Source organism: Euleptes europaea, chromosome 9 (genome assembly GCF_029931775.1).
Source record: "Euleptes europaea isolate rEulEur1 chromosome 9, rEulEur1.hap1, whole genome shotgun sequence".
NCBI classification, from domain to species: domain Eukaryota; kingdom Metazoa; phylum Chordata; class Lepidosauria; order Squamata; family Sphaerodactylidae; genus Euleptes; species Euleptes europaea.
Window position 1 is genome coordinate 45,272,544 of NC_079320.1, and position 25,061 is coordinate 45,297,604.

Genomic DNA, 25,061 nt, shown 5'->3' on the forward strand with positions numbered 1-25,061 from the left:
AGCCTCTTATATTTATTAAGGAAACACATCCAATATTCAGGTTAACGTAGGGGGGAAATCCAAAACAGCACAAGGAATTGTAGCAGTAGTAAATATACAAGGAAATCCTGATCTGTGCATGCAAGCCCTTGATATCTTCTGTTCGCAGCTTTCAAGTCAATATCTATCTTACTGTACCAGAAGAAAAAGTAATTCCATGAACATAGTTTTAAAATGCTCTTTCGACAGTGCAGAAAGCTTGGAGTTCTAATCAATTAACAATACTGGGAATGGGCAAATACCAGAAGTTTATAAAAGTTAGCTCTTGTGATTACTGGTTTTTTCATACATGCACCACAAGTGTAATCCACAAGTGTAATCCTCTACGGAAAGAGATTTCAGTTGTACAAACCTAGTCAAAAGTTATACTGTACCAGGGAACAAAAACACACACCCAACAATGCATTATCCCTGTAGGTAGTCCATGCAGCAATTGATAGTCAGTGACTGCCACATAGCTAACGAACTTTTAAATTGTATGTCTCATATAGCAGATCACCATGCCACACACCACGCTTGAAACCAAAAGGCATTTCAGAAGCAGTTGTGATGCGGCATGGGGACATTCCATTCAAAGGAAAGAAGTATGAAATTCCTTTGGACATCTCCAAGACCTTGGGTAAACCTGAGTAGCTCTTTGGATTCCACCTTGTTATCTACTAGTTCAGCAACATGCACTGCCCCTACAGGATTAGATTAGGCCATTAGAGCTGTGTACAGTGGTTAATTTTCTTCCATATGAACTTATAGAATGGAAAGGGGGGGAATAGAAATGTAATACTTGTGCTTCTTTCAGTTTATCAATACTGTTCCTTATATTTACTTGATTACTCCATGTGAAATTGCAGAATCAGAAGTCACAAAGCTTAGCAGCTTAATCCTACCAAAAGAACCTATTAGTAACCCCATTACAATTCAGCTATATCGAAGTTTAGAATTTATGCCATAAACTGTAAAGAGATATTCTAGATCTGTTTTACATATAGCAGAGAATAGCTATTTTTGTTGTTAAATTCCTTTAAAAGATACAAATTATAAATCTTTTTTTTAAAAGGAAACTTTAAATTCTACATATGACACACTTACAGTACAATTCTAAATAGAGTCTCACCCTTTTAAACCCACTGAGGTCAATGGGATTAGACAAGTGTAACTTTGCTTAGGACTGAACTGTTAAACTAGACGATGTCACCAGAATTCCAGTGAGGAAGTAGCTACTTTGTTTAGTAACATCACTGGATGGAACAAGTTAAACAGCTTAATTCAAAGAAGAAACCCTGCATCATTTCTAAACCTCCAGTACTTCCAGAGCAACTCCAGGCTGCAGTCACAAACATCCATTAGATTGTTCCACAATTCAGAGCGAGCAAGTGGTTGTCAGTGCAGCCAGTAAATCACCTGATCCTATTACAAAATCAATTACTGCAGCACATTTCTATTCCTACACAACCTGATGATGGCAAGAGGATATTGGATAGCTGCTGCAAGGTCAAAAAAACCCTAAAAACATAAGAAACGGTGTCTTTCGTAAGGTCTATATTGTATCTACTTTAAAGGAAATATTTTAAATAAATTTGCATAGTTACCTTCTTTGGCTGACTGGGACATTCGATGGATAGTCTCTGCAACTGGTCTGACGTATGGCTGCAAGATAGAAGATCGGAGCAGCAGGTCGAACGGCCCAGCCTCTTCATTAGAGAAGAAATAATGCTGCAGCCACAGCCACACATTGACTTGTTCATTGGATGAGTTTATTCCTTAAGAAATCAGTACTGGTACTGGCCCACACACAATCAAAATTGGCTGACTGCCTCATTCTGCAGCTCCCTGGCAAAAATTGACACTGATAAAAAGAAAGCAATTGTGTTCCTCCAAAGTCGGTACTAGCCACTATTGCCAAGCAAAGCTCAGTTTCAAAGTGTATCCCTTTGGCAATACTCTCACAAGGCAAGCCATGCTGCCATACTGGTGCTCTCCGCTGTTTTCTAAGAGTCTACTGTTTGACCTATTGTAGTGCTTCAGGTTTGCTAGGATAGCCACTATCCGAATGCACAGTCTTCCAACAGCCAACAGAAAAGAACCACGCCCCTCTAGTGTTCTCTTGCACACAATTCAAGATCTGTTCAGTGCATGAAGTAGGACCGTTGCTGCATTGCTTTGGCTTTGCAACGGCTTCCTGGTGGAACCTGACCAAAGCTGCTGAACCTTTAATTGTCTAATGTAAACTGCCTAGGTAGCCTGCCAATTACAGTTAAGACGGGGGGGGGAAATATGTTCTATGGCTCAAATTTGCAATTTCTACATTTATAATAGCTGTACCCCTTTCCTCAGCATAACACATTTAAAAACTAAATAGAAAGCTGCCTTAAACGGTTATAATACTAGAAAAAAGGTTGTAATGCCATTACAACCTATGTGATTTAGCACAATAATACAAAGGAAAACACATTCCAACTAAAAAGAGACCCAGTCAAAGCAATAAAAATACAAAAGGCAAACAAAATATGAGTTTAATATTTGAGGGAAACCAATTTAGAAGCAAGTTTGCCAACTCTTTTCATTCAAGCAGAGACTGAGAGAAAGAGAGGAATAAACATTAAAGGAACTAAATAAAATTGACTACTTGTTTTCAATGTCTGCGGAAGCAATGGTATTTTTATGCTAAAATGAAGTAGGTTTCTTCAGTAACATGGTCAGGTTCCTGAAGTCACCTGTTTTGCTGATTATCATTAAAAAAAAAAAAACCTTGATAATGTTTCCCAAGCAGTATTAAGTGCAATAACTATGTATTAGAAGATGACATGCTGGTCTTTCAGTTATTAAAAGCTGTGCATTTATCATTGCAGCCATGCACTAGAATATCTGAAGAAGGGAGTGCATATTAACACAGATGCTCAGCTTGATTACCGGGTAATCTGCCTTGAAATAATTGTCACTTACATTTGCTAGAGCTATCACTAGTTGTCTACTGATTCAGTTTCGCCAAACGGTTAAGAAAAAGCAGGTGGCATGACAGCAGCTTAAGCATAAACATTGAAGCAAAACTTCTTGTTTTCACTATGCATCAAAAAGCTGTATTTCCTCTGTCTCCTCCCCCTCTCTTCTAGCTCTGGTACACAGCTATATTGAGCCAGCTCTGCCTCTTCCTTCAACCTTGCTCTGCCCTTTTGATATTCACATTTATATTAAATCATTTCCTAGTAATATTTAAATGCAAGCAACCAATGCAAATTGAATAAGAAGCCTTTTGTAGAGAAAGACTCTGCATGCAAACAAGCAAATAATGCAGTAACCTTTTACTCGCCTGCTGGAGGTACTGTCTGCTGCATAGAATTTTAAATCCTCATCTGCAGATGCAATTGAGCTGGTTTTGCCAAGGACTTTGCTCTTCCTGTGCTGATTCTACACAGCTATTGGGGGTGGGTGGGGGAGGAGAGAACATTACAAGGAAAACGTAAAGTAATATCAGGTGAAATTACTCAGATGGCCTGAAAGAGTCAACTTCTAAAAATCAGCTGCTGTCTTGCCCAGTCACATTTCTGAGCTCATAAAGAGGTCTTATCGCTGATGTATGCTTGCTACCAATATGCAGGATAGAAAAAAAAATCACAGGAAGCTAATGAAAAAATTAATATACAGAATGAACGTGCAGTGCTCACCCTCATAACATCCCGGTGTCTTCCGAAGCATCGCAAGATGAAACAGCTCATACATCGAAGTGAGACTTCTCTCCCTGCCCCAACCTCCACCCCCCCATTGATCTCAGTATGCAGAATGTTAATAAAGACTGTTATAATCATGCTATATATTATGCTGAACCAAAAAAAACACACCCCAGACTTCTGTTGTATAGCCTGCTAGCATATAGTGAACAACCAATATTTCCTTAATGGCTATTAATGGTCTATGATGCAAGTGGTTTTTGTTTCTGGTTTCTTTTTTTTAATTACTAGTCTATTATAGAAATCCAACACCATACCTGCCAAGAAGGCAGGAATTGATAAGAAGAGTCTATTTGGCCAAAAAAATAATAAAACACGGTTCTAAGGTTTTAGAATTTAGTCCTAGGGACACTGTGCTGTTAAGACTCCAGGGAGAGATGCTGCTTTGAAATTACCACTCCCTGTGTATACGCCTGCTTGTTTCCTACCTGCTCAACCTGTATATTTGTGAGATATTTTAGTATCATGAATGACCAGTGCCCTTTCTCCTCCTAAAGAAAACAGATCCAGAAGTTCTCACTGTTCAAGGAAGTTGGGAGCACTAAACAATACTCTCATTTTGTGAATAATAGTTATAATTTAAGCTTTATTTGTCCTTTGATTATATCAAAACCTATTAGGGTATCAAAGAAGCAGCTTTTTATTATAGTTAATATTTGTGTGTTAAATTTGATATGAAATGCATAGATAATTCAGTGAAATCTGTATTGCCCTTAACAGGAATGAAACACTAGCAGTAAAGGTTGATATTCATTATTTATGTGCTTCCCCCCCCCCATGCCAGTATCCTTAATGTACTATTGATTCTCAGGATGCATAAAGATGGAGCCAGTGACAGACCATGCATAGGGCAATAATCCAGTATAGAAAACATAGTGACTGTTTAGGTAGGTATTTCTCCCAAAGAATTTAAACAGGGAGACTGCAATGACACCTATGCAGATTAATCCCACCTTAAACAATTCAAGAAAATCTCTTCCACAGAATATTAAACATTACCTATTTTTAAAAAAAATCTATTTAGCCATGTGTATATTTACCCTACTTCATCCAAAACAGTTACAATAGTCTGTCCTACTTTTAAAATGCTGATCAAATTAGTTTAACATCTGTTTATGCAACAATGCTATTTGCATGCAAATAATCTGATGCTACAGATCAAGAGATAGTTCATTTCCACTTCACTAAAGCCTTGCCATTCATAACCTTTGAATCTACATGCCTCACCTGCACATAATGAATTATTGCTACTAAAATAACTACATATATTGCTCGAGTATTTAAGATGTAAAAATAGTATTCCTTTGCATAGCAAGCCCACAAAGTCAGTTGCCTCATTACAATGAAAATGTCAATCTGTTTCATAATGATATATACTAGTGCTTTTTTTAAAAAAAAAAAAAGAGTGTCCATAGTTGTATACAGGGTCACACCAATTCCCCTTCAGGACTTGGGAGAGCCCCCCTAAAGAGGTGCCAGTGAGTACCGTCACAAAAGCACCCTGATATATACAAATGAGACACAGAATTCAATTGTCCTTCAAATCAAGACTAGTTAATTATATGATATCACCGGAATTTTGAGGAGTCGAGAGACCTTTGGTGGAAAGGAAACTTTTTGGCGTGCCCAATGTAGAAGCACTGACCTGAAGGTTCAGTCCATGCCTTCTTGACCCCTTTAGTGAAAAAGCAAGGGAAAGGAGAGGTAGATCCCAAGGTCTGGGGTATACCGAACACCTCTGTAGCCTCATCCTCAGGCTCTGAATCGCCCTTGGGCATGGAAAGTTGCAAAATCTTTAGGGCCCTGTAGAGTAATGGGGCAACTCGACATGAGGGAACAGTCTGTGAGACTGAGGGTCCTCATTCGATAGTTCCCCATGTCTGAGTCAGACTCTGGGTGCTCATAATCAGGGTTGTAAATCTCCTTCCCCAGCTGGGAAAGACCTTGGAGATGAAGCTTGTTAGGATGGGAAGGCAGGCTTTTTTGTGCTGCTTTAGTAGGCCAAGAGGGTTTTTGGGTGATCTGAGTCTGGCCGGTAAGAGAGCACCTGGTCTCTTGGAAAGCCCGCCTTTTAGGCAGAACATAGGCTGATGAGGTGGGGGGTGCCCGAAGAGCCATGCCTCTTTCTGTCCTGAGACTGCTCTGACTATCTCATTATTAAAAGGTTGGTCGAGCACTCCTGAACTTCCACCAGGGCAACAAAGGCATCTCCACTCCCCCCTGGGGAAGCAGGATTGACCTGCACACTCAACCACCTCTTGATCAGTTTGCATTTGTGCTACAGGGGAAGTGGCAGCTGAAGCAGACCACTGGCAACGGCTGCAACAAGGCGGAGGGGTTTTGCCGCCAAAATTCTCCTTGCAGCCAGTTGAAATGCTTTCCCTTTCAGCCTAATACTTCATTGTTTCCTTTCAAGTGGCCAATTTACACCTCTGCTTTAGCAGAGCTGGAGGTGAGAAGGACAAACAAGGAGTTCCCCCCCCCCCTCTGAAGACAGCAGAGAAAAAAACTCAGAGTAAGGCATAAGGGAAAGAATCAATGACCTAAAAGGAACTCCACAGCAAAAAGAGGCCAAAGGGTAATAGAACGGAAGGAGGTGGGAAGAAAATGACCTGATATCCTGCCTCCAGAGACTGTGGAACAAGGAGTACCCAAACATCAGGATGTCCTCCTCTCCTCAAATGACAATTTAGTTTCTTGGGAGGAAGTAAGAGATTTAGAGTTGAACAAGCTGGGAGCCTATGAGGGACCATAGATGAAGGACAATTTGGTACACTATTGTCATCCACCATGAGGATTCTGTCCTCCAGAATGCTACCACTTCTTAGTCCTTGAGTAGGGTTATCACTCCCTCTTTACTGGATTGACTCTCACCCACTCGCTCAACACAGTGTTCCTGAGTGCATTCATTCAGCCACCATCAGGCCACTTTTTAATATATATTTTTATTAATTTTTTTCAGTGATAAATAGGGATACAAAAAGGAAAAGGGAAGGGGGAAAGCATTGCTTAAATGTTGTTTGACATTAACATGCATGGTTCTACCCCTTTATAAGATATTAAAAAAAACATTAACTTACTAGCAGAATGAATTTGAGCTCAAACTTAATCCTGTTGTGATGTATAAGTTTTACTTATTGTATTTTGGTTTTAATGTATTCATAAAAGGATTTCCATTTGTCTCTGTTTTGTCTTTGAGTGTCCTTATGTAATGTTTCAGTTAATTGTGCCATCGTTATGTATTCATAAGATTTATCAATTCAGATCGTAATTTTTGGTATTTTGCTTGTTTTCCACAATAATGTTAAAACTACTCTTGCAGCTGTAATTAGATATTGTAATATATCTTGTTGGTCCTTATCAATATTATCTGGTGTTTTACTCAGGAGAAATAATTTGGGATCATATGTTATGATTTGACCAATGATGCCTTCCAAATTCTTATGTATTTTTTTCCCAAAATTTCTGGACTGATTTACATGTCCACCAGCAGCATCAGGCCACTTTTTGAGTTTCCTTCTTCTGATTAATTTACAAAGCTATAATTTTCCACATACCCAAGGAGTCAGACAAGTTTATAAAGCCCCTACTTTTTTCCTGTGGCTAGCCAGGGCAGATCATTATGGCCACTAGAAAAAGTCCTAGTGGGCTGATAACCTGGGTGGTTGCCTCTTCTGAGCCATGCCCAGCCCGAGAAGGCAAGAAGGGCAACAAAGACATTGCTGGCAGAGGGAGACAGCACAGTGCTCCGGTTTGTTGTTTTAATTATCACAACAAGAACCAGCTATGAGAAGGACTGGTGACTAAGGAATTCAGAGTGTCAGGGACAAGCCAGGACATGAACAGCATAGTTAGGCCATGAAAAAGTTAGAAGTGAGCAGATCACATAAAGGACAAAAAAAAAGGCCAGGAAAGGGAAATAACTGGTAAAGTGAAGAGCAGCTACGGAATTGTTGACTACCTTGCCAACAGTTTCCTACTGCTTTCTACTGTTGTAAAATATCATGTATTGCCCGGTAGTGCTATAAGTCATTCACTTTTCTCCCCAAGAGATTACATAGCCCTGGGTTGTACCTTACAACTTCTTTTAGCTAACTTTGCTACAGGAAGGCACCACAAGGAGCCTTTCTCTTGTAGGCTAAAATCCACTGTTTGGTTTAAAAGTCTGGTTTAATTACATATGCTAATTCACTAATTATAAACCCTCTTCAGAGGGTTTTTTGCATATTACATATGCCCTGCCCTGGATGGCCCAGGCTAGCCTGATCTCGCCAGATCTCAGAAACTAAGCAGGGTCAGCCCTGGTTAGTATTTGGATGGGAGACCACCAAGGAATGCCAGGGTTGCTGTGCAAAGGAAGGCACTGGCAAACCACCTCTGTTAAGTCTCTTGCCATGAAAACCCCAAAAAGGGGTCGCCATAAGTTGGCTGCGACTTGACGGCACTTTACACACACACACACACACACAATCTATCCCTGATTTTTGGGGAGGGGCTGTGGCTCAGTGGTAGAGCATCTGCTTTGCATGCAGAAGGTCCCAGGTTCAATCCCCGGCATCTCCAGTTAAAGGGACTAGGCAAGTAGATGATATGAAAGATCCCTGCCTGAGACCCTGGAGAGCCGCTGCCAGTCTGAGTAGACAATACTGACTTTGATGGACCAAGGGTCTGATTCAGTATAAGGCAGCTTTATGTGTTCGTGTGTTCAGTAGTCATAAAGTAACTATAGGTCATAATGGTTTCCAGCTATTTTAAAAATCTGTTTTGAATTTATTTTTGCTACTTTGGAAGCCAGTCATTTCCATAGTAATGTTATTGTTATCTGACCTTCAGAATTCTAGGGAAATGTTAGTGCATTTTAATAAAGAGACCCCATATTTCAAACCTTAAGTTACTGTTACATTCCCTGAAGAAAAACTCCAGTTGGACATAAGATGCCCTTCCCAACATGGCAGGCTTTAAGTTCAGGGTATTAATTATATGCTTCCAATATTTACAGATGGACCAGTAACTAAGACAATCTTTTTTAAAAAAAATATATCCAGGTGTTCTCTGTCTTATAAGTACTACTACTAGCCACTGCAAAACTGTCCCAATTTTTATAAAAGTTTCAGTAACAGGCTCATCTAAAATGAGCAACAGATTTATCACATACACATCATGCACTAATGTGCATGATGTGTATGTGACAAAATACACATTTTTCTGCCCAAAATAAAAGCAAAAACCTGATTATTACATTTTATTATAAATGCAACTAACAGGTCTTAGATGAAACAGACAACATTTGATCAAATATGCACAAGAAAAAAGTCACAGGGGGTTGGAATTGTGAGAAAACTGACAATTGTTCCTGGCTGTTCTAGAGACATGGAAACAAGTAACAGTAAGTGGTTTACATGTGAAAGTGATTCTAACGTACACTGACAATAAAGCATTAGAAATGTTTAAGAGCTGACTTTTGACAGCGTGTTTTATTTTGCAGAGGAAAAAAGCACTACTTACAAAGACCGATAGAAAATTTGTATCACTTACTTATACACTTAAAGAATATAGTCTATTATAGAAATCCAACACCATACCTGCCAAGAAGGCAGGAATTGATAAGAAGAGTCTATTTGGCCAAAAAAATAATAAAACACGGTTCTAAGGTTTTAGAATTTAGAGTCCCAGGGACACTGTGCTGTTAAGACTCCAGGGAGAGATGCTGCTTTGAAATTACCACTCCCTGTGTATACGCCTGCTTGTTTCCTACCTGCTCAACCTGTATATTTGTGAGATATATTAGTAGTTTAAATGACAATTCAGTACTTAATAGCATTTAAAAGTCCCAAGGTCACTCACTGAATCTTCTGGATGGATCCAAAGAACCTAGCGCACAATTAGAGCACACATTTGTGCATTTGCACACATTTTCACAAAACGCTATTACAGGTCAATTCTGTGTTGTTGTTTTTTAATGATTCTCCAAGAAATTTGGTAAACTCTGGCAGAAATGGGAAAGTTTCATCAGTTTTAGCTTCACTTATCCTTGCCCAAGACTCTAGCACAATGATTCTTCATGGGGACCACATACACAAACCAGAAAAAAATGGGAGGGAGCATTCAGGATTTTAGGCAAGCCCATTCTCTCACTTGCAATGGCTTTAGTTAACAACTAAAGAAGAGCTGTCTTATATTGCTCACCCTGCACTGGGTGTAAAATCCCAGATTTCTCCAACAAGTTCAGTTCATTCAAAGAACATGTCGCAAAAGCCCACTGGCTGTTGGACTCTCAAAATGTAGCCACTGTGTCTCCATTACACAAGACGACTATAAAACTATATTAACATACAAAACACCTGAGTACAGAAAATTAAACAACTTTATTTTAACAACACACAAACTCAGGGCGCCACAAGATCGAAGTGCACTAAGCAAAATAAACAAAAGGAAAGTTATTGATTAGGCACTTACAATCCATGGCATATTTGGTTAGTTGCACAATGCCCCTCCAATAATCTTTACCATAATTTCCCACTGTCATCCTTCAATTGCAAATGCACACAGGAGACGGCCCCAAAAGACCAACCAACAACTCTTCCAACGAACCTCCAAACAAAGGAACAACCCCCTCTTTTTCACACTCCTGCCCACATGGACTCCCAGGGTCTTAAACAATCTGAGTGCCAGGTCCTGGGGCTCAAGACTGCCAGAACATGGCTCCTCCAAATAAGAGGTCTTAACGCAGCCAAGAACCAGCATGCTTACCCTGTCAGTTGTAAAGGATGCTCTCTACCCAGAGAAGAGCATCTTTCTCGCATTCTCCCAGCCACAGAGTGTGCCCTTCCATCAGCCTCTCATCCACAACAGATACATACTTGCAGGAATCCAAAAAGTAAAACTTCTTTGTTATAGTTACAATTCTCCCCCACTCACCCAGTTTTAGCATGCAGTAAACGTTCCTTTCCTTGGATTTTGAATATTTTTTCTCAACACAAAAACAGATCTATATAACACCAGGTGATAAGCTAGTGAGAAAAGCAAATGAGTAGTAAACCATAAAATGAGCTCCTGCTGGATACCTCTCTTCATATTTTTCACTGCATATTTTAATAAGTAATGATGCCTACTAGTCAGTGGTGGCAATACTCCAATCTTCCTGAAAACGTGGCTATACAATTTCGTTATAATTATAGTCTCAGGTTAGAATTTAATCACTCAAATTGCTCAGGAATAACAAAAGCATAAAGACACCTTCCTAGTACAACAACTCTATTATTAGTCCATTTCATTTTGCTTTGTTAGCTAAGGATTCTGAATACAAGAGTACAACATTAGTTTGGTTATTTCTTTCACACAAAAAGATTTCACAACCTTACAGCTAGGTCCAGGATCAATGTTTTTAGGTATGTGTGCTAAGAAACCTAAGAAGGGTCTGTCTGAACACAGGAAGACTCATTTTAAGTTGTTTAGCTATAGTCCAAGAACTGTGTTGCAGTTTTCCTTGTGCACTTTTCTTCACAAAAACTTTTTATTGTGCTTTAGTAGAAGGTCAATGGCTATCACTTCACTACTTGAGCACAATGGTGAATTGAAATAAGAACTCATAGCTGTTTGGACCGACAAAGCTACCAGTATGTCTAAGCCAATAAAGCGATTTGTTCATTAAAGCAACTAATAAAGCAACCTTTTGTTAGTCTATGAAACATCAGAAGCCTCAGAGAATGCATCTAACTGCAATATTTCTGGCTTTCCCACAAACTCTAGAAATGTCTCTTAAAACAAGCTCACTTCTTTGAATAGTTATATAAGTTGAAGCATACTAATTTCAATTCCATGATCCTGCAGCAAAACTCCACTAGCAACACAGCTAAAATGCAAAGTCTGTCAATACAATCACCACCCAACATATTATTCTTTTACTGAAAAAACAAAGTTCACAAATTGCAAGGCTGGCCACTCCAAGGGAAGCATAAACAGCGCCTTGCTGCTGCTTGACCAATTTCATGGAAGTGTTTACTTTCCAGGAGACAAGAGCTAACTTGTTACATTCTAAACAGTGTGACACAGGCCGCTTCACAATCTTTGCTCATCTCATGTTTTCTGACAGACACTAAACCAAAGGGATATACCCCATTTCATTTTTTCACTTATTTATCATGTTTTTGTATACATTTTGTGTCAGGTAATTTTATTTGATTGACTTAAAAGCTTTTAGGAATCCATACTGCCAATCAGAAAACAGTTAATAGTAAATGGATATCTCTTAAATTTGGATTAGATATACATTACTTAAAAAGTAAAGGTCCCCTGTGCAAGCACCGGTTCATTCCTGACCCATGGGGTGATGTCACATCCCAACATTTACTGGGCAGACTTTGTTTAGGGGGTGGTTTGCCAGTGCCTTCCCCAGTCATCTTCCCTTTACCTCCAGCAAGCCGGGTACTCATTTTACCGACCTCGGAAAGATAGAAGGCTGAGTCAACCTTGAGCCGGCTACCTGAAACCAATTTCTGCTGAGATTGAACTCAGGTCGTGAGCAGAGCTTGGACTGCAGTACTGCAGCTTACCACTCTGTGCCACGGGGCTCTTATCCATCACTTATCAATAATAAAAATAAATGCCTAAAGATGGACAATTACTTTCTATAGCAAGTTACCATTCCCAGTATTTACTGAGACCATATTTCACAGTGACAAATTTGCAAATATTCCAGTTAAAGGGCTTCACATTGGAGTCTTCCAAGAGTTATCCATTTTAACGTCTAATTTGGGTAAAAAGTCAGAAATACTTTGTTCTCTTTCTGCTCAGATTTCTATACTGTATACCAGCTACCACTAATCACTTCATATATCTGACATGGGCTTTATTTCATGTCATATTATTCCAGTGTAAGTTTGTCTTTAAGTTGCCATAAGATTTTGCTTTTGCAGCAACAGACTAATACCATGATCTCTATAGAATTTATCGAAGTAGCCAGGACTTCACATGAAGACATTTAGTCAGAACTTCTGATAAACAGAAATACTGTTTATATAAGGCTGCAATGATACGAGAAACTCTGGTCATAGTTGCTAAATTTCAATAAGGACTTCTTAATGACCAAGCTTCAGATAGTAGATTGGCGTTTCTATTGTTAGAGCGTGTTACCTGAAACAAGTTTAGCTTTACTGACAAGATTTAAGCTACACATTCAACACTTTGCCAAAATCCCAGTGTCTCTGAAGCAGAGATTGTATAACGTAAATGAGCTTTAAACGCTAAGAGTTGTTTACAAAGAGAGTTTCATTGTTAGGAAACTACAAAAAATAACCTTGCAGCACAAGGTTTTTAGGAAACTACAAAAAACAACCTTGCTATTTCCACTGTGTGTCTTATTGTCTCCACAGAAATCCAAGTTAAAATCCCCTCTAAGGGATATATCAATAGAGATAATTTAATTGCATTAAGTTCACAAGTCGGCTTTAGGCAAGTCACTCTCTCTCTCTCAGCCTAACCTACCTCACAAGATTCTTATGTAGTCTAAACATTGCCCTGAGCTCCCTGAAGGAAGGGAAGAACAGAAAAGTAATACACATTCCTTTTTTCCAGTTTAGTTTACTCAGTAATAAAGATTCAAATACAAGAGTACAAACTAAAACAATATAAGGTTAGTTCTCTTATTTACCCACACCAGCACTCGTCAAAACACTAATACTAAATAATTTTACAGCTTCCAAGCATCTACGTCTCTGTTACTAAATGAACTACAATCTCAACCTCAGCCAAAGTCACACACTTCAACTTAGCCTCACTCTGAACACGAGTATTTTCTGGCTTTTTACACTTTTTACTCTTGTACCCTTTTCATAAAGTCAGCTTTCCCTTCCAGACACAATCTCCCACCCCTCCCATTGTATATACTGTTCTTGGCAAGCCTCCAACTTCGCTCCAAACCCCTTCTTGATTGTCCTGTTTCCTCCAGCAAACTGCTATACAGCTCTCACATTTTCTCATGAGGAAGAAAAAAAGGGTTGCCTATAAATCCAACTTGTTTTGTCTTCAATAAGAGCAAATCTTGAAGGCCTGAATAAGAACCTGAGTTAGGAAATTCAAAAACATTGAAGATACATAGCTAAAAGGTATTCAAGGTTTATTTTTAACAGGAAGGGCAGAAAGTGAGACAAGTGCCTCATATTGTATTGCACTGTTACAAGAATAGAAGGGCGCTGTTAAGCCAATAACAGCCTAACATGACAAATGGAAACTAGATTCAAAATATGAAGAAAAAGAATCTATTGACTCACACAGGATACTGGATAAACCTCAAACATATTGGAAGATGGGTCACACATCTGAACTATATTTGGGCACACAAGCCCTTTATGTCGTATATCAATCTCCATCCCACTCCCTGACAGGTGCGCATTATGGCTTGGATTCTGTGATGCAGAGCAATCGCAGAAACAAATATTTTCCCACCTTCCTCCTCCTCAGCAGTCCCTTAGCCCAAGAAGCTAATGCTGAGGATCAGAGGAAACTCATGGACTAAATGCCATGAGCCATGTAGCAAGGAGGGGAATTAAGAAACTGACCCAAAAGTACTGCTTCATCGAATGGAGTAAGTGCAGCAGCGCAAGTGTTCCATCAATGCACCTGAGAGATGGGGCAACTTTGCCCAGATTTCCCTCTTCACAACAGCCCCCTATGCCTTATACCACTTTATTTATTTATTTAATTTATACCTTACCTTTCTCTCTAATAAGCAGGGACCCCAAAACAGTTTACATTACTCCTTTATTTTATTCTCACAACAACCCTATAAGGCAGGTTAGGCTGAGAGAGAATTACTGGCCCAAGGTCACCAAGCAAGCTTCCATGGCAGAGTACAGATTCAAACCTCCCAGACCCTAGTCTAACATTCGAACCACTACCCCACACTAGCTCCAGGCTCCTCTGAGCCCCAGGACTGGTTTGGGGAAAGGGGTCATCTGAGCAACCATTAGGAAAAGATGGGAGAGATACACCTAAGGGAGTGCCCCCCTGGTCAGGTTTCACGGGATCTAGCCCTACGTATTATCAGGCATACATGCATAGCAATCTATACACTGCTGGATTCTCTGTTCTAGGCCAACATGACAAAAACTATGGGTTAAAGCTAGCTCACAAGTTGTTTTCAATAAGCCGTTCACATTATTCCATGGTCACTTAAGGTAGTCTGAAATCGCAACTTTGAACACACAGTGTTTATACCACATGAAAGTTTCAGAACTGAATAACATCTGCATGAGAGCCAGTGTGGTGTAGTGGTTAAGAGCGGTAGTTTGGAGCGGTGGACTCTAATCTGGAGAACCGGGTTTGATTCCCCACTCCTCCACATGAGCGGCGGAGGCTAACCTGGTGAACTGGATTTGTTTCCCCACTCCTACATGTGACCTTGGGCTAGTCACACTCACTCAGCCCCACCTACTTCACAGGGTGTCTGTTGTGGGGAGGGGAAGGGAAGGTGACTAAGCCGGTTTGATTCTGTCTTGAGTGGTAGAGAAAGTCAGCATATAAAAACCAACTCTTCTTCATCATCACATTGCCACTTATCAAGTTCAAGAATGAACCTTTCTATATTTTTCTCTGGAATTTGTTATTAGAAATGCTTTGTTACTTTACTGCTTGAGATTGTGTCATTTGAAATCAATCATCAAATAATTTTTCACTTATCACCCTGCTGACACTTCTCAAGGTACAAGCGCCCACACAGGTCCTCAAGGCCAAACTGCTGCCAGTACTCAGGGCTAAAAATTAAAGTCAATGGCACACTGCTTGTCTTTTTACCAGTGATTAAGGTAAACTGCTCAACGGAAATTCACATCATAGAAAGATCCTAAAATAATGAGTACCCAAGGCATCCTGACAATGAAAAGTATCATTACCTTGAGATTACTTCATAAAGGCTGAACAGTAATTTTTTTAAAAAAAAATAATAAATCACTGGTGCATACAGCCCAGCTACTACAGTAGGTGTTTATTCAAAGGACTAAGAGAAACAATTCGCTCTCCTGGTACATATGATGCCTTATAGGAGATGCTGAAGTCAACTAAAGTTTCCAAATATTTTGTCTGCATTAAAGATATGGCTGAAAAAGGCTTCTGTGTTATTTATAGCAAGATGCAAAGGAGCACTATGCTGCTGAGCATCAGAATACTAAGGGCACCGCCACCATCTCTTTCCCTCTCACAGTAAGCTTTGGTATTAAAAAAGAGGGTACGAACCAAATCACATAAAGGAATGATGGCAGTAATTGGTCAACAGACAAAAAAAAAGAAAAAAGAAAGCTTCAAACTGCTGAGGAATAGGTTCACTCCAGAACCCGAAGGCAAGATTCTAAGTCTCGGCACTTGCTACACAGCTTTATAGCCCCTGTTCTATAAATGTACTACTGAAAGTTACTTCTATAGGTCATATGCTAGAAATGCAGCTCCTTCAGAAAGTAACAGTGCAATCCTGTGCAGTTACTGCAGTCTAAATTTACTGGCTTAGAATGGAGTAACTCTCCTGAGGATTGCACTGTGAACCTCTGGAACACATGTATTTTAGCAGCATGACATTAAAATGTGTAACAACTCTGCTGGGCATTAAAATTTAGAAGTGCTACATAAAGTCAGCTAGACAACCTAGATATGCTCCATTTGTGCATATGTATCAGTCTTTAATTATATGATTACACATTACTACAGCTATACAACCCCTACATTGTTCAGACTTAGGATAGGCAAAGTTTAGAGATTTAACCAGAGCTATATATTGAGTGAGGCTCCTTAAAGACACCTCCCTTATTTGCTGTAGAAATTGACAGTTGTTCAAGAAGACTAGGAAGAAACTGGAAAGTCTCATCATAAAGTCCAGCCTTGGGACTTTCAGAGCAAGGTGAGTAGAGCTTTTCCCCTCGCTCTGGTCATCTGTCCTGGGTCAAGTCATGGGAGGTCTCCACTGCCTGACACATTGCTTGTCTTCTCATCATACCTCCAAAGTGCTCCCTCAAGCACACAAGTTGGTATTTGCTTTAAGGAAACAGGCACTCTGGTTGCAGGAAAGAGGAATATACCAGAAACAAACTCTCTATGCCCACGTAACAGAGATATACACATTCTTGACTGAATCCCCAAGCAATATATTCACACCCTTAACTATATGCTGACCATATTATGACATATTTGAAGCCTTTATTTATCTCATCAATGGAACAGTGGCAGAAGAATCAACTGTAAAGTAGCAGAGGCATTTTATTGTACAGTGGCAGTTGGACAACTGTACTGAAAATTAAAGAAAAAATGCTGTTAAGTAATGAAGTAGCAGTAACATTTTTTTCCTGTCTGGTACTTAACATTTCCATAAAATATACACACAAATATGTGTGTGCTGGCATTCTCTGAGAAGCTTAGGAAGATAAAACTGGCATATTGATGTCAGGCTCTGTGTGGCCATCCCATGGATAGCCCAGATGGAAGTTCCACAAGTAGACTGTGCTCAATGTATAAGTGATACAGATCCCTGTCAGACAGAATTATTCCCCCAGGCCTACAATTGAGGGCAGCCACAAGTTTTACATTGGTGCTGGTCTCCCCATCCCTCCCCCACCTTCTGTTTACTTGAGGGGTTTAACTGCTTGACTGGGTCTACAGTGGCTGCTACCAGTCTTACTATCCAAATAAGTGCCATCTTGATAAATGCATAGTTGTTTTATGATTATTGCTGTTTTAACACTGGGAGTTTTATGGATTTATATTTTTTAAAGTGTTGTTACCTGCTTTGAGCCCGGCCTGGCTAGGAATGAAGGCAGGCTATACATTTAAATAAAAATAAATAAATAAATGTCCTCGTGAGTAATTTGCTGTTTAAATCACCCTAATTCATTAGGGCTGATGCTTGACATACAACTAATCATACAGCACTGCCAAGTTAGACCACTGGGGCCCAGAACATCTCCTCTGACTAGCAGAAATGCTTCAACTTTTCAAGAAAGTGTCTCCCCTAGAACTGCTGCATGAAATATTTACCCATGGAGACCAGGAATCAAAACTGGCACTAAACAAAAAAAACAAACACATTTTATCATCGTGCTGCAAGCAAATTCACATATCAAGGAGTTTTACACAACTCCTCAAAATATTCTAGAAGTTTTGAACTTGTCAAAGCAATCACCATTTTTCCTGTGTTTGAAGTAGCATGGTTAAAGATGTCAGAATCATATGAGGAGCCAGACATGCAAACTGCTTGCCTCCATATAGCTGTGCATTGAGCAACATGTGTATATTAACTGAGCCACTGGGACAGAAACTATTCAGAGGCTTTTTCGAGGAACTTCAATAAAGTGGACACAACCTATGAAGCAGTCTTTAACCCACAATGTAATGATGACAGTTTGTGTGTATGGAAAATATTTGACCCCTTCACTACTGTCATCAGCATTTCCCAGACTGTAACAGACTGGGTCACTGAAAAAGACAAAGCCAGGAATGACTATATACCAACTATTAGCAAACCAACTAATGATAAATTTCCATCACACAATCAACGTATTGCCAAACAATGCTTTGAAGCATGGATTCACCACATCTCACTGTAAGCTACCCTACAGCAAAAAAAGTGACAAAAGAAGGTTGTGTCTGCTTTATCGGATCAATTTGGTTGATACCTGTCAGCAAGGCTCAGCCCACAATAATTTTGTTAGTCTCAAAGACAGAAGTTGATTCTTTGGCTCACGTGACACTGAAGCTTTGGACCTTGTCATAATACTCCCTTTTCCCCTTTCCTTGGACACTCTACTCCAGCCCTCACTTCCTAGTTTACAGAAAATCACCATTCACTGCTGTATTTTAACCATACAAGCCACTGTCTGTGCAGCCAGAATTGGACATCACAAACTATGGTTTCCAATTCTGGTTTGCCCAGTAGCAGCAAACTAGTGCTTACCACAAAGCAGGATGCTACAGAAAGAATCTGAGCAAGCAAAGAAGAGAAGGGAGAACACAAAGCCAAGGGTCATTCATGCAATGCAAAACCACTATCTGTACCAAGCCTCGCTACTGTGTATTCCTTAGCAAAAACTATAAACAGTTCTACTCTTCTGGAGCATATGAAGAACGTAATTGATCAAAGCACTAAAAACATAACTGGAGAGTGGCCACACTCACTTTTGCTATGGTCTAGTTGGGTAGATCAATTTTTATTTTAGAGAGGGGGGGGAGAGGGAGAGAGAGAGAGAGAGAGAGAGAGAGGAACTAACTTCAGAGGACAAAGACAAAGGGATACAACAGGAGAGGGAAAACAGCACAAGAAAGCAAGACAATAGTAAAGTACTGGAAAGAAAGAGCCACAAAGCCCAGATCTTAACAAATAGTTCCAGGATCATAAAGAACAACAAGGATACCCCAACCAACTGTCAAATAGGAGAAATATCTTGTAAACAACTCAGTGAGCCAGCAACCATGGGAAGCCCACAAAATGTCACAAATGACAAGGCTTTCTGAGACAAAACACAGCTACACTACTCAGCCCCTTTTTGTTGTTGCTGCTACTACTAAAGTCCAGACCGAAGTGAGAAAGGGACATGCTAAACTATGGAGGTCATACTGAATCCGATAGCAAACAAAAATACAGGAGAGACTATATTGCTGTTAGTTTTGGAAAAGATGAATTTTGGGACAAAACAGGTAGACTCAATGCCTCAATTACACATGAACTTAGAAATGCCACTATTTAAAAACAGAATTCATTTCTAAGTAACCGTTTTCAGGATATTACTTAAAGACTGGAGTTGGGCACTGTTCTAACCTGTACTAAAATACAGGACTGAATGAAATACAATGAGAAATACTATCGTAGCCTGGTGGATACAGAGAAGCTGCGTGTGAATATTAGATGCACTGAATTCTGGGTAATACAATTCAGTACAGAATGAATATTATCAGATGCCACAAGGTCCAAAGTTTCCCAGATTATAACAGGCCCATCAAACTGCAACCACATTTTTTAAATAAGGACTTCCAGACTACACGGAAAATCATCAGAAGTTACAACGTAATCATAAGAATGCTTTCCTGGGAGTAAGCCCCACTGCTCAGAACTGCTCTTTTAGCCTCCAGTTCAGACTATTTAACTCTGGTATAACAAATATTTAAATGACATTGGTTCTCGTAGGTTATCCGGGCTGTGTAACCGTGGTCTTGGTATTTTCTTTCCTGACGTTTTGCCAGCAGCTGTGGCCGGCATCTTCAGAGGAGTAACACTGAAGGACAGTGTCTCTCAGTGTCAAGTGTGTAGGAAGAGTAATAACCCAACCCCTTTCTGACTATATATTACTCTTCTTACACACTTGACACTGAGAGACACTGTACTTCAGTGTTACACAGCCCGGATAACCTACGAGAACCAATGAACTCTGACAGTGAAAGCCTTCGACAATATTTAAGTGACACTTTACTTGTTTTTTGATATACTGAAGTATTAAAGGGAAAGGACAACAGATAAAGCATAGTCATAAGGTAAACAGTACACAGAGATACTGAGAAAAGGGAATACCAGATGCACAAAGAGACAGGTGAACAACAGTGCTGTCTTCATTAAACATATTGGAGAATGTTTCAATGAAGACACAATACCAGCTGTTGAGATAAGGAAAAAGAAGAACAATGGAAGTGAATGGACAGCTAGTACACAGCACAAGTCAGTTGGAATTCTTTTAAACTGTGTTTTATGGACTACTAACCCTTACTGTTACTTTTGACATTAAGTTATTTACATAAAATATTAACAAAGCTGTTAAGAATATGTACACATATCTTTCTTCAGATGAAAGAATGGCAAATGACATATGAAAAAATGGGCACATTTTCATCTACAGAAGTCCCATTCATTTCAACGTGATGTTCTAGAGTGAATGAGTTACATACTGTACCATTAATTACTTAAAATTTGGCATTTTCAGTTCAAAGAAAAATAGGAACTTTATTGTTTAAGCACTCCTATGTCAAGAAACTGCCCTGACCTGAATGGCCCAGGCTAGCCTGATCTCGTCAGATCTCAGAAGCTAAGCAGGGTCAGCCCTGGTTAGTATTTGGATGGGAGACCACCAAGGAATACCAGGGTTGCTGTGCAGAGGAAGGCACTGGCAAACCACCTCTGTTAGTCTCTTGCCATGAAAACCCCAAAAAGGGGTCGCCATAAGTTGGCTGCGACTTGACAGCACTTTACACACACACGTGTCAAGAAACTACCACAAAAGGCACTGTGGATACAGAAGTTATCCCAAAAACCATATGCAAACTACTGTTGAATTCTAGCTCCTGTCATGTGCTTTTGTCTGCATCAAGTTATACCTCCATAGACAAAACTGGATAGGTTTAGAATCTGGCTCAAACACAACATTCCATTCAATAACTGCATTTTACACTTGATCATTCTGATTTTAAAGATCAACTTCACAGAGGTGAGGCAGTGATTTCAATGGAATTTGCTTCTCGTGTTTTGAACTCCTGAGAATCAACTCAATGCTTACTATTAAACAAGTCCTACTGAGTTCAATGAAACTTCCTGCACGTGTGCACATAAGACTGCAGCATATTTTAAACTGCTTTACTTAGCCGAGGATTAGTTTGTCTTCGTATTAAAGGCTGGGGAGAAGCCAACATACACACATGCCTATCATCAGAAGTAGCATCTTTGGATCCAGATCGGACACATACATTCACTCCGACCACAAAGCAATCTTCCAGAAGAACTCCTGCTTAAGGAAGAGAAGGAGAAGAACATATGCAGCAAGATACTCCGAGGATGCCTCTGCTAGGTTTTTAAAACTCTCTCTAAAGAAACTCATTGTTCACGATGCCAGGTTTTGAAAATTTTCGATTTCTCTCTCGCCAGGAAGCAGGCGGAGGCGAAATTCGGGGCGAGAAAACTCTCAGAGCAACTATGATGGGCCAAGCCGTTTTTCGATTGGCGCTCCGGAGCCCCTCTGGTCTCATTAAGCTACCCAACAAAGCCAGCCAAAGCCCCGTGAAGATACACACCAATCGTTTCCGCCGACCCCCTGAGAATAAGAGGGGCGAGGGGAAGGGGGCGAGGCTTCCTGAGAGGGAGGGTCGCTGAGCGCAGCAGACCGTGCAGAGCGCCCGGGGACGTGAGGCGCATATGAAACGAGGGGGCAGCGGCCGGCCGCCCTCCGCCCCGCCCCAGGAGCATCCCCTCCAGCATCCCCCAGGGTCCCCACCCCTTTCCTTCGCACCGGAACGGGGGGGAGGAGGAGGAGGAGGAGGAGGAGGGAGAAGGCTACGAGACCACGTGCAGCACCTGCAGAGCCCCAGGGAAGGGGACGCCAACAGCGGGTCGCCCCTGCCGGTCCTCTCTCCCCCACCCCCGGTTTTACTTACTTTGGGAGCGAGAGTAGCAGCGTCCGGCTGGGTTTCCTGCGGCGACCGCAGCTGCTGCCCCGGGAGGAAGGGGGACGAGGCAGGCCGGGCTTGGGGCCGTCGCAGCGAGCTGGGCTGCAGGGAAGCGTCGCCCCGGCGTGAGGATCCAGCCCGGGCGCCGGAGCTCTCTCGCCGCCTCCCGGGGCCCGGGGAGCAGCCCGACAGCGCGTCCGGGGCCCTCCTCACATGGAGCCGCCACCTCCACGGAGCTGCCCGCCGCTTCCCCCCGGGGCCGGTCCGGCCACCCCGGCCTTGGAGGGGGGGGAGGCGGCGAGTGGGTCGGGCCGCGGCCCCGGCCGGGCTCTCATGCACTTCCCGAGCCCGCGGCGGCCGGCGCTGCTAGGGCCCCAGCCAGGCGGAGGCGGCGCGGAAGCGGAGCCGGGCGGCCGGGCTCAGCGCCGCTCCCGCCCCGCTCCCAGGCATGGGGGTGACTGGGTCTCCGCGCGCCGTCCGGTCGCCCCGCCGGACAGAGGCGGGGACGGGAGCGTGTGCGGGGCGGAGGGCGAGGCGCGGGGCCGCGGGACGGGGCGGCCGTTCAGCGCGCGCGGAGAGCCGCTGGTCTCCAGTCCCTCACACACAGTCAGCGGGTGGAGGGAAAGGAGGGGACGGCCTGGCGGCGGCGGCGCAGGGGGATGACATCGGCGTAGCCAGGCAACGGCACCCTTTCACCCGCCTTCTCCAGCCCCGCCCGGCGCATCGTGATGACGCACGGAGGAGGCTGCGCCGGCTGGACGAGGCAGGGTGTGGCTGCTGAGGAACGTCGCGCAGGACGCGGGAAGGAGCCCGGAGCGAGCGAGGAGCTCGGGCCCTGCCCGTCACCTGGCTCTGCGCAGGCGCAGTCAGGCAAGGCGCAGGCTGGGACCTCGGGCGTACGTTGCCCTCGCGTGGTCGGGCCGCCGCTGGATATCGATCCGCAGGGGATCCTTCCGAGATAGCGAGGGGGGTGCCGCAAGGTTAGGGTTGGGAAAGTAGACCCTGTTGAGTGTCGAGGTGAGAGACTTCATACAACTGAAACCATGTGGCACATTGTGAATCGTAAGTGTCCATAGGCTGTTAGAGCCCACTTCGGATGCGTGAAGTGACTTCTCAGTCTGCAGGTACATACGTGGGGGTGGGGTGTAAACTGTGATCGAAAAGGCCACGAAATGCAAGAGGCGTACTTTGTGACGTCCCTATAGGAAAGTACACGTGAATCTGCCCATGTGAACACCGTTAGCTCAAATCAGCTCTTTCGAGCCTTTGCCAATGTTTCTTTTCAGCGTACTGCCTGTCAGATTTCACCAGCTCTTCTTGTTGCTATGTTGGATCCTACGCCGTGGCGCAGAGTGGTAAGCTGCAGTAGTGCAGTCCAAAGCTCTGCTCACAACCTGAGTTTGATCCTGGCGGAAGTTGGTTTCAGGTAGCCGGCTCAAGGTTGACTCAGCCTTCCATCTTTCCGAGGTCGGTAAAATGAGTACCCAGCTTGCGGGGGGTAAAGGGAAGATGGCGGGGGAAGGCACTGGCAAACCACCCCGTAAACTAGGGCTGTCGATTCGGTTCGTCGTGAACCGAAAAACAGCCGAATTTCCCCCGATTCGGCGGTTTTGTTTGGACGGAACCGAATTTTTAAAAAGGTGGAAAAACGATAAGCCGAATTTGGCGAGTTTGGGGCGATCGCCGAATAAATTCGGCAAATTCAGGGGCTCCGAATCAGCAGCATAACCGTCACTTAGTAAGCAACTAGCAGCATTCTTCCGTGGCCAATGGTAGCCAAGCCGGGTCTTCTTCTGGCCAATCAATTGCAGTTGAGTGTATGAGCCCAGCTGCTGCGTGGCCCGGGGTGAGAAAGAGAGAGTGTCTGTTTTAGTGAGAAATCCACGTGGGGGGGTGCACATTCGCACCTTTCCGCGGTTCTGGGGGGGGCATGTTTGGAGGTAGAGGTCCCAAACTTTCAGTGTAGCTTGAGGGGGCCCTTCTTGCAAGAACCCCCATGTTTTGTAAAGATTGGGTCAGGGGGTCCCGAGTTATGGGGCCCGAAACAGGTCCCCCCATCTGCCCATTGGGATAAAGCCATTACAAACACATTTGTGGCTTTCTGCAGCTCCGGGGGGCATTTTTGGAGGTAAAGTGTAGCTTGAGGGGACCCTTCTTGCAAGAACCTCCACGTTTTGTAAAGATTGGGTCAGGGGTCCCGAATTATGGGGCCCGGAAGGGGTCCCCCCACCCATCTGCCCATTGGAATACAGCCTTTAAAAACACATTCGCGTTGGGCCGTACCATTACCCCGGCCTGGGGGTCTGGTTGCCTGGCAGTTGGGCCGTACCATTACCCCAGCCCGGGGGTCTGGTTGCCTCGGTAGTTGGACCGTACCATTACCCCAACCCGGGGGTCTGACTAAAAGGCAATTAATCCTGAGTTATGGGGTCCCCCCCATCGACCCATTGGAATGAATGGGAGCAGGCAATCCTTAATGTGCATCTAGAGAGCGGCAAATCCAAGGCAAAACCTCCCGTGCATAAATAGCCAGAGACTATGTGTATGTGGGGGAGGGGGATTGTGTGTGAACGGAAAAGCCAAAGGGGGGTGGGTTTATCTGTTCTGCTGGGGGGTGGGCTTGATTGCCTCTGTGTGGGACTGTGCTTTCTACTGTTTTCACCGATTGTCAACTTCGTGTGGAGTTAACTGTGGGTCAGTGAGTCTCTCTCTGGCTGGTTCCTATTGTTTCCAATGGGCTGTGCAGCCGCTCCAATTGTTTTGAATGGGCTAGCCCAGAGGTCAGCAAACCGCGACTCGCGAGCCGCATGCGGCTCTTTGGCCCCAAAACAGCCACAAAACAGATTTGATTCTCCCAAAGCAGATGAGGGGTTAAAGCAGAAAACTAAAATAGTGCTAACAGCA

General features: G+C 42.6%; 1 protein-coding gene and 1 non-coding gene across 2 annotated transcripts in view; one reads left to right on the top strand and one right to left on the bottom strand.

The window, feature by feature from the left end:
- Nucleotides 1-22,210, bottom strand: part of FBXW7 (F-box and WD repeat domain containing 7) — a 143,434-nt gene extending 121,224 nt beyond the window's left edge. The window contains exon 1 of the mRNA XM_056855171.1: nucleotides 22,146-22,210. The gene's annotated coding sequence lies outside the window, so the exon portion shown is untranslated. The remainder of the gene's footprint in view (nucleotides 1-22,145) is intronic.
- Nucleotides 8,253-8,324, top strand: TRNAA-UGC (transfer RNA alanine (anticodon UGC)). The gene has a single exon. It is a non-coding gene; the product is annotated as a tRNA-Ala (tRNA).
- Nucleotides 22,211-25,061: the final 2,851 nt, after the last annotated feature.